Here is a 9,816-nt window from a genome sequence, read left to right as displayed (position 1 = left end):
CTTATTTCGTAAGAGTGTCAGAAGTTACAGTTTTCTTCTGGAAATGTATACAGAAATAGCATGAAAAATTCTTATATTTCTCTTGGAATATACCACATTTTTTTATTTTAAATTTTCTTTGGAAAGCCACAAAATGCTCTAAATTTATGAAGTGATCACAATAATGATTTGTTTTTCTTTTCTTTGTCTCCTTGCGTCATAACAATAACTTTCGTAATTTAAAACTATGAAAAATTCACTTGTATATTGTTGGATATCTCCGGTGCTGTCATTCCCCTGAGATTATCTGCCATGTGGCTTTCTCATGTTGTCCCCTTGCAGACATGCTGACCACTGGTGCGAGGTGTCTCAAAGGCTGATGTTTACTGCTCTTATCATGCTGATGTACATTCTTAGGGAAGAGAAGGATGAAAATCTTGAAGTTGTATTGTCAGACTCTGAAGTAATCATTATTCTTGGGCAATTGAGAGAGAAACCCTGTCATATAGGTTGTGTTTGGATATCATGTAAACCAAACAACGGCCTCAAGTTTTGCTTTTCAGTAGAGTGCTTTAATGTCATCTATGAACAGCCTGGGTATTCAGTCTTTATCTATTAAGGTGATAGATACTACCAGTTGACACAGCAGAGTACAAGTTGTCCAAGTTGTAGTTTGAGCCTTTATCTAGTATATTAATTATAAATATCAAAAGGCATAATCAAATTGATTTTAGAAGTTAATACAGGGCAGAGGTTAGAGCATAGATTGGATCAGATCCGTATATTGTGTTTTGTTTTTTAAACCATTTTTATCATCACCCCGCTAAGGACCTCCCCACCTTTTTAAGGACAACTTCATATTTGTTGCTTTTATTTTTTATCTACTCTGCCAGTCTCTGCTTTTTAATTGGTATTATTTATACCATTTATACTTAAATTAATACATCAGGGCTTAAGTCAGCCATTTTAATTTTTGTTTTCTTTTTGTTCCTATGTTTCTTATTCCTCCATTTTTTATTTGTTTGCTTAGTATTTTGTTTTGTTTTTGTTTTCCTGTGGGTTACTTGAACATTTTTTTAGGATTCCGTTTTGCTTTGTTTGTAGTGCTTTTGAGTACATTGCTTTGTATAGTTTACTTAGTGGTTGATCTTCATATTACAATATACATATTGTTGTATTACAGTCTATTAACATCAGAATTATAGCATGGAAACCTCACTTCCATCTAGATCCTTTTACCATCACCACTATTGAAATATCATCAACTTGAGTTTCAGATGGTATTGTGGACTGAATATTTGTGACCTCCTCCCCAATCCCAAGTTCACATGTGAAACCCTAACCCCCATGTGGCTGTGTTTCAAGATAGAGCCTATAAGGAATTAATTAATGTTAAATGAAGTCATAAAGGTAGGGCCCTGATCCAATAGGATGAAGAGGCATGAGAGAGCTTTCTCTCTCTTTTTCTCTCCTCTCTCCCACCCGTCCCCAGCAGGCAAGCACCCAGGAAAGGCCATGTGAGGACATAAAAAGAAGGTGGCTGTCTGTAAGCTAGGAAGAGAGTCCTCATCAGAAATCCTTCCAGAAACTTGATATTGGACTTTCCAGCTTCCAGAACTGTGAGCAAATAAACTTCTATTGTTTAAGTCACTCAGTCTATGGTATTTTATATGGCAGCCCAAGCTGACTAATGACTAATGCAGATGGTGTTATAACTTTTGTTTCAGTCCTCAAATAAGATTCAGAAAACTCATCAGGAGAATAATCTATTATGTTTAGTCATATTTTGGTTGTTTTCATTTTTTCCCTTCTTGATGCTCTAAGATTCCTTCATTTATCATTTCCTTTCTGCTTGAAGAATTTCCTTTAGCCATTCTTTAAGTGTATATCTGTTAAGTAACAAATTCTCAGAGTTTTCTTTCACATGAGAACATTTTTATTCCCTTTTCACTACTGAAGAATAGCTTTGCAATATATGGAATTTGCAGTTAATAGTTCTTTTTTTTCAACACTTGAAAAATACGGTGCCGCTTCTCTTTGTCCTCCATTGTTTCAGATGAGAAATCTGTAATTCAAATTGGTATTTCTCTAAAGATAATACCTTGTTTCTACCTGGCTGCTTTCAAGATACTGTCTTTGTTTTCAGTGTTCAGAATTGAACTGTGCTGTGTCGTGATGTGGATTTCTTTAAGTTTACCCTACTTGGAATTCTATTAGCTTTTGAAATCTGTGTATATATCTATATCTATATCTATCTATCTATCTATCTATCTATCTATCTATCTATCTATCTACCTATCTATCTATGTCTTTTTCCAAATATGGGAAGTTATCAGCCATTATTTCTTCTAATATGGGACTCTAATGATATGAATTTAGATTGTTTGTTATTGACTAGATTAGATAGATCTGAGTTAAAATTCTGTTTAAGCCACTTAGTAGCTAAATTATATAGGTAAAATATTTCAGATTGATTGATTGATTTCTATAAAATAAGACATGAGGCCAGTCTGTATTGGACCTCTATTGCTTTAATCAGCAAACACTGCCCCCCACCCCAGTGGGACTTTATACACAAAGACACACATTATTTTCTTTGGGGAACTTCTCTTTCCTCATTGTATTTGGTGGGGTTGCCAATCATAATCACCACAATCCTTACCACACTCCACAAAGATTGAACTGTGTTCATCCTAGGAAATAAACTGAATGAGGCATCAGCATTATCATGTTCAGCCCAGTGCCTGGACCAATGCCTCATCCGTGAGACTAATTATTATTTGTTGCATGTATAAATAATGACTCAAATCCCAATAACATTTTTTTCCCAGAGCAGTGAGGTGACAAAATACTTAAAGATTTGTAGTGCAGGTCAGCAACTGGCTTTGTGATGAGGAGCAGGAATTCATTGCATTAGCAATCTAATTGTTCTGTCTCTTTATTGCTCACTCTACATTTCTCCCTCTCCCTTTGGCTACATCTGTCTTTTTTTTTTTTTTTTTTTTTTTTTTTTTTTTTTTTTAATAAATTTTATTTATTTATTTATTATTATTATTATTATTTTTTGGTTGTGTTGGGTCTTCGTTTCTGTGTGAGGGCTTTCTCTAGTTGTGGCAAGCGGGGGCCACTCTTCATCACGGTGCGCGGGCCTCTCACTGTCACGGCCTCTCTGGTTGCGGAGCACAGGCTCCAGACACGCAGGCTCAGTAGTTGTGGCTCACGGGTCCAGTTGCTCCGCGGCATGTGGGATCTTCCCAGACCAGGGCTCGAACCCGTGTCCCCTGCATTGGCAGGCAGACTCTCAACCACTGCGCCACCGGGGAAGCCCCTACATCTGTCTTATTCTGCATGTCTTTATCTAGACTATCTCGGTATTTTTCTCAAGTCTCTAAGCTTCTTTATTTCTCCATTCTCTCTCTTATGATCTCTTCTCCCCTGACAATTTTTTTTTATTATTTTGTATCTATTTTGATTCCTATCTCTGTATTTTATTCCTTCTTACCTTCCCCATTTTATTTATTATTTATTTATTTATTTTGTAACCAGCTTCCATTCACTTTATTTTTCTCATATAAAACTATGTGGTGGCCACAGCTGGAGCTTGGGTCCTCTGCAAGGAAACTCTGGTGTGGGTCTTTATAAGATGGTCAGTGAATTCCTGATGTGGAGACTTAGTGAACAGCATCTGTTTCCAGAGATCAGGGGTGAGATAGCTGTAGGTCTTGGAAATGGCTTCAAAGGTGGCCTTGGCAAAGTTGCCCAGGGTGGCAGTGCAGCCCCTGACAGAGGTGTAGCAATCGTCAATACTGGCCAGCAGCAGCAGCTTCTTCAGCACAGGGGCTGAGATGATGCCAGTGCCCCTGGGGCAGGGACGATACTCACCAGCCCAGAGCCACAGAGAGCCAGTCATCTTGCAATGGACAGCATTGGGCTTGCCAATCTTGTTACCCCAGTAGCCTCGCTGCACGGGGATGATGGAGAGCTTGGCCAGAATGATGGCCCCACAGATGGCAGTGGCTACCTCCCTGGAGCACTTGACACCCAAATGATGTCCACTGTAATTCTCAATGGCGACAAATGCCTAGAACCTGGTCCTGCTGGCCAGCACGGGTCTGATTTTGCCCAGGCATTATCTTCAAAACCTTGTCCTTGAGGGATGCTCCCAGCAAAAAGTCGATGATCTCAGATTCCTTGATGGGCAGAGAGAAGAGATAGATCTCCTCCAGGGACTTGATCTTCATGTCCTTGACCAGGCTGCCCAGCTTGGTGACAGGGAGCCACTCCTTGTCCTCGGCCCCAGCCCCGGGATGCTGCGGAAGCCTCCACGGAAACTACCTCAGCCTCCTATCTGGGGGCCCCCTCGGCCTCCGGGCCCTCCAGCAGCACCTGTATCATCCGCAATTTGGTGTTTTTATGGAGAAGAATCTTATTTCCCCACTTTAATCTTCTTGTTTCTTACCTGTCTTTCCAGATCATTATCTCTATTCAGTATCAGATCACAATGGGACTCTAAGTTATATGTATTTATTTAGTATTTACTGTTTATTCAGTATTTATTTGCTATTTCTTGGAATAAAGATTTATCTTTTTCTAACTGAAAGAAAGTCATTTAATGTATTAAAATTAATATATGTAATTTAAAATATTCTATACAATCTAATTAAATATTTAATATATTTAAGTACCAAAGTTAAATATATTTATGTAGGGAAGATAATATAACTTTTTATTCATCTCCAGCTCATGATTAATTTTGCTTTTCTTGTGGATTAAAGGCTGTTAATACGGAAAAAAATCCTCATCCCTCTTGTAAACATGGGTCTCTGATGTCTTTTATTAAGTTAGTGCTAAAGCCACAAACAGTGAATGTGACAAGCAGGTCTGATGACAGCAATGTTGATTAATCTCCATAAGCTGGCGCATCTGGTTTTAGGAAACTGAACAGGAAACACACAGCCCTAGCTCAGCATCTAGAGTATTCATTGGCTGGTGAGTATTGACTATGCATATTAGTCAGTCAGAATTGTCCAAAAGGAAGAGCACACCATGGCCAGTGATCTAGCTGAGCTGACAGATCTATTCTTTGGTTAAAGAATGATTCTTTATTCAGCTCATTCTCCAGACCTCAATTCTGCCCCAGTCAATTCTGCTCTGCTATAGAGCTGGCCCCAGTAGAAAAGAAAGAGGGAGGTAGCAGTCCCTGTGTCTCTGCCTGAGGGATGGCAGGAAGCATGGCTACACTCATACTTCCTGGCCACTAGCTCTGCAGCTCGAGCTGATCTCTTTTGCTATATGTCTTCTCTAAGCCTTTCCTCCCCTCTGCTCACCTATCCCAAGCGGTGCTTAGTGCTCTGTTCTCCATCTCTACATCATAGGCTCAGCAGAAGAATTTTTTTTCTTATTGTGAATCAATACAGTAATCTCTCCTGGTGGAGGATTTTCAACCTTGAACCTTGGCTCTCATTGCGAATGAACATTGGAAATGAACCTGTTCCCTGGGGTCCTGAAATGCTCAAGGCTCTCAATTTCTGCTCCCACCTCCACTCCCATGTCCTTGATAATATGTGCCCAGGACCCACAAACATTTAATTGGAGAGCTTAGTTGAGTGTTTTTCTCCTCCTTAGATTACCCTATAAATATTGAAATTGAACAAGATCTTTCAAAGTACTAAGTGACATTTTGTTGGTATACACATGGGATGAATACATTTACATCTATTAGATAATTATTTATCAAGCTAATTGGCCCCAAACTATCAACTTATTTTTGTTTTTATTTTTTTAGATAAAGCCTAACGCTTGCAGGGAAGATGTATTTTTTTCATACTTGGGTTCTCCTGGGACATCTTGCTGGATTCACAGACTGCAAAAACTGGATTCACAGACTGCAAATGTGCTTCGCGTGCTTTCGCAGTGAAGCAGAGAAAACTGAGATCTCTAGCATTAAACAACCATTTTATTCCACAAAACCTGTGTGTGAATTATTGACATTCCATTCCCCCATTTACTCAATTAATGAAACCAATTAGTGCACATTGTGCTTTGTAGTAGCATCAGCAGGAACTAAATGAGCCTTTTGGGATGTTTATGGATTTAGTTGATTTCAGGAAAAAGAGCTGACTGATAGAAGCAGCTGCTAGTGGGAAACAGCTTGTACCCAAATAGAAATGAACCATAAGATTGAGCAGATGTTGTTCTGTCTTCTTAGTGCCTGGGTTATGGTGCAATGTTATCAATTAATTTCCTACCAGGAAAGTCTAAAATATAGTCAAAGGAAACAGTCAGAGGCCTGCCACAGCATTCTACAGCAGCAGGGCAGTGTTTATTCTCCAGGAGGTTTGTAGTCATTGGCTTCCCAGTTGTCTCACTAATCAGTTAAAAAAACAAACAATAAAATGACCAACAATTTTAAAAAATCGACTTGGAAATAATATATAAACTTAGAGAATGAGTTGAAATCCCTTTGAATACATTTTATAATATTCCAGTTAATTTTGGTAATGATGGTTAATTTTATGCATCAACTTGACTGAGCTAAGGGATACCCAGATGGCTGGTAAACAGTTTTTCTGGATGTGTCTTTCAGGGTGCTTCTGGAAGAAATTATCAGTTGAATCAATAGACTGAGTAAAGCAGATGACCCTTACCAATGCAGGTGGGCATTGTCCAATTTATTGAGGACCTGAATAGAACAGAAAGGTGGAGGAAGGACAAATTTGCTCTCTTTGCTTGAACTGGGATGTCTATCTCTCCTGCTCTCAGACATCAGCACTCTTGGTTCCCAGACCTTTGGACCTGGACAGAATTATACCACAGATTTTCCTGGGTCTCTAGTTTGTGGATGGCATCATGGGACTTCTCAGCCTCCATCATTGTGTGAGTCAGTTCCTATAATTTATCTCCTCTTTATCTATCTATCTATCGATCTATCTATCTATCTATCTATCTATCATCTCCTATTTCTCTGGAGAACTGTGACTTATACATGAGGAAAACAAAGAAAAGGGGTAGAGAACAGGACCTCTTATTTCCAGAGGGTAGACTTCCCAGCTGCAGTCTTTCTGGAAGAAATCTATTCTATAGCTGTCTCCACATTATAATGCAGGAGATCTGCAACAGGTGTCAGACAAAAGTAGCTTTCCATCAGGTATGCCCCCACATAGGTTGTATGACCTTGGGTAATTTACCAGTACCTTGTGTGAGTTATCAATACCTTGGGTAAGTTACTAAAGCATGGTATATCTTGGTTTCTCCTCTATAAAATGAAGATACATATACTTGCTTCACAGGGTTAAATAAAATAACATATGTGATAATTTTTGTGGTAATGCACATTTTCTATATTAGGTCTCATAGATTATATATACAATCAATTTATTAATTTGCAAGGAGATGAAGGAAGTGAAAGAAGGACTTTAAATGAATAGGTTGGCTGTAAAGATGCTTTCTGATTTTAGGAACATGTTAATGTGAAAAAGAAAGAAACTTGCACCCTGGGTTTAAGAAAATATCATAGTATATGCTAAAGAAATATTTACTTTTCTTCTCCTCATGTATTAAGAAAGCAGATATCAGAGAGCAGCTCACCAAACATTCAGGGAGACTGGAACTTCTTGATATCTATTTATAAGATACTTTATTTCTAGTATGAGTATATAAAATCCAATGTACAAGAATCAAAGAATCCTAGTTTGAGACATGTGAACATCTCATGTGGCCTTTATTTCTTATGTTAAGCTCACAAATAAAACAAGATGGCTTCTGTTTCATAATCCACACTTAATTAGTCCTGTTTTTTGGTGGGACCAATAAAGAGGGGGGTGCAAAGATTGTATTTGTTTGACTACTGAAAGAGCATTTCTAACACAATGAATAAAGCACAAACCCAAGACGCTTTACTCTGTATAATTATTGTGAAGCCTAGTTTTGTTTTCACCGAAGTGAGGCATGAGGTTTTGTATGTGCTTGTGTTGTTTTTAATTTTGGCAGGAGATGGGGCAGTAGAGAAAGCTGTGAGGGAAAAGTGTTGCTGTCTTGTAAAATTATTTTTACATAGTTGTGCTAATTTATTTCACTCATACCCATTGATTGCAGACAAAGAAATCAGCCAGATCAGAGACCGGACTTGGAAACATTGGAGACAGATAGAAATATTGGATTTTTTGAAGATAGAGAAAGGGGAAATTATATATTTATGTACTAATAAATATTTGATAGAATATATATAATATATATCAATATATTTATATATTAGTATAATATATATAATAGTATATGTCATGTGTGTATATATTTACACACATACTGAAGGACAGAAGAGATACAACTGATAGACAATACAAAAATATTCCCTTTGGGGAGCCTAAAAACTTGACCCTGCAGGGGGTTATTCTTCCCCCCTTCTCTTCCTCTACCTGTGTGTCTCTATGAATCAAGGTTCAGGGGTGCTTGACATGCTGCTTGAATCGGAGCCACATGGAACCACTTGCCTCATGCGCGTCCATCCATAATAGGGCTGGTGCTGCTTTTGTGTCCCTCTTTTGTAATCCAGGTCTTCTGTCTTCAATTTCAGAGTTCCTGGTCAATTTAAAGTATCTCTTCTTTCCAAATGGTTAGAAAAGTCTCTGCCACAACTTTTTAAAACAAGATTTTAATTCTCTGTATCATCAACATATAAGTGTAAGTGCTGAAACCTGCCATTTTATTGAATACTTGCTATGTTCTAGGCAGTCACCTTAGTTAATTACCGAATTTAGTTCTCACCCCAGTCTTATGAGACAGATATTGTTATGGTCATTTCAGTTGAGCACACTGAGATTAACTGAATAATGTAAGAGCTAAGATGGTCAGTCAATGAACATTATTTTTGCTTGGTGAAGCCTGAGGGAGCCGGTAGAGAGAGAGATCATTAGGGATGGTTTAATTCATTGTTCATTTTACAGAGCAGGAAAAATGAGTCTCAGAGGCAGAAAGTGATTGACCAAGGTCTCACTGGGGTGTATACCAGAGCTGAGAACCAAGCTCAGGACTTCCGACTTCAGCAGCCCATCTTTTCTGTGGAGCCAGGCTGCTTCATGGAACAGAATGACAACAGGCTGATTGAAGCGTGGCCGGTTGTGGGTCCCCAAACTGCTGACGTTGTGCCAGTGTTAACGAGGCTCCCTGCAATCTGGACCAAGAAGAGGAGAGCGGATTTGGGGAGCCCCTCATCTTCTTTCCGGATTACAAATCCTTGTCACTCAGGCCCCATCACCCCCTTTGGCCCCTCCGTCCGAGAGATGCCTGACGATACTTCCCAGAGTAAGACGTGATTAGTTTAGCTAGAGGCTAAGAAATAGGATCGTTGTAAAAGCACATTAAAGGAAGGAGCTAGAAAGAGGAAGCCCTTGAGGAGAACAGGGACATAGTCTCCTCTTCAGCTCCAATCACACCTCTTACCTTCCACAGCCCAACAGCCATCCCTTTTGCCTACCTTAACTTTAAACACCAAATGAGAAGATGCAAAGGCTGGATGCTGGATACCATGACCCCACCCACTTCCCAGGAGCTCAGAACTCTACTCTGTGAGGCCTCCTTTAACAGGGGCAAGAGGGTCTGCTCTCTGTTCCCTTGCTCAGCTTGGGCATCCACACTGACTCACAATCCCTTCCAGAACCTTCTAGTTGATGGAGCATGTGTGACAAGCAGAGGAGAGACTTTGATCTCTTCAGTGTTCAAGGATTAGATGTGAGTTTAGGAGGGACAAAGGTAAGAGCTCTGGATGTGGTAAGGTAGAGGGGCGAGGTGAGAGCTGCCACACAAGATGAGGAGAATCAAGCAGCACAGACATGCCTAAGT

At 39.3% G+C, this 9,816-nt stretch overlaps 1 pseudogene across 1 annotated transcript; it reads right to left on the bottom strand.

Annotated features, from left to right (window-relative positions):
* Positions 1-2,973: 2,973 nt before the first annotated feature.
* Positions 2,974-9,438, bottom strand: LOC309643925 (small ribosomal subunit protein uS5 pseudogene; annotated as a pseudogene). Its single transcript has 2 exons — positions 9,418-9,438; positions 2,974-4,310 (listed from the first exon to the last, which is right to left on the bottom strand). The product of its transcript is annotated as a small ribosomal subunit protein uS5 pseudogene (transcript).
* Positions 9,439-9,816: the final 378 nt, after the last annotated feature.

The sequence above is a fragment of the Balaenoptera physalus genome, assembly GCF_965194825.1.
Source record: "Balaenoptera physalus genome assembly, chromosome: 15".
In the NCBI taxonomy this organism is placed as follows: Eukaryota; Metazoa; Chordata; class Mammalia; order Artiodactyla; family Balaenopteridae; genus Balaenoptera; species Balaenoptera physalus.
The sequence above is the reverse complement of the archived record's forward strand: the minus strand, read 5'-3'. Positions and strand labels throughout refer to the sequence as shown.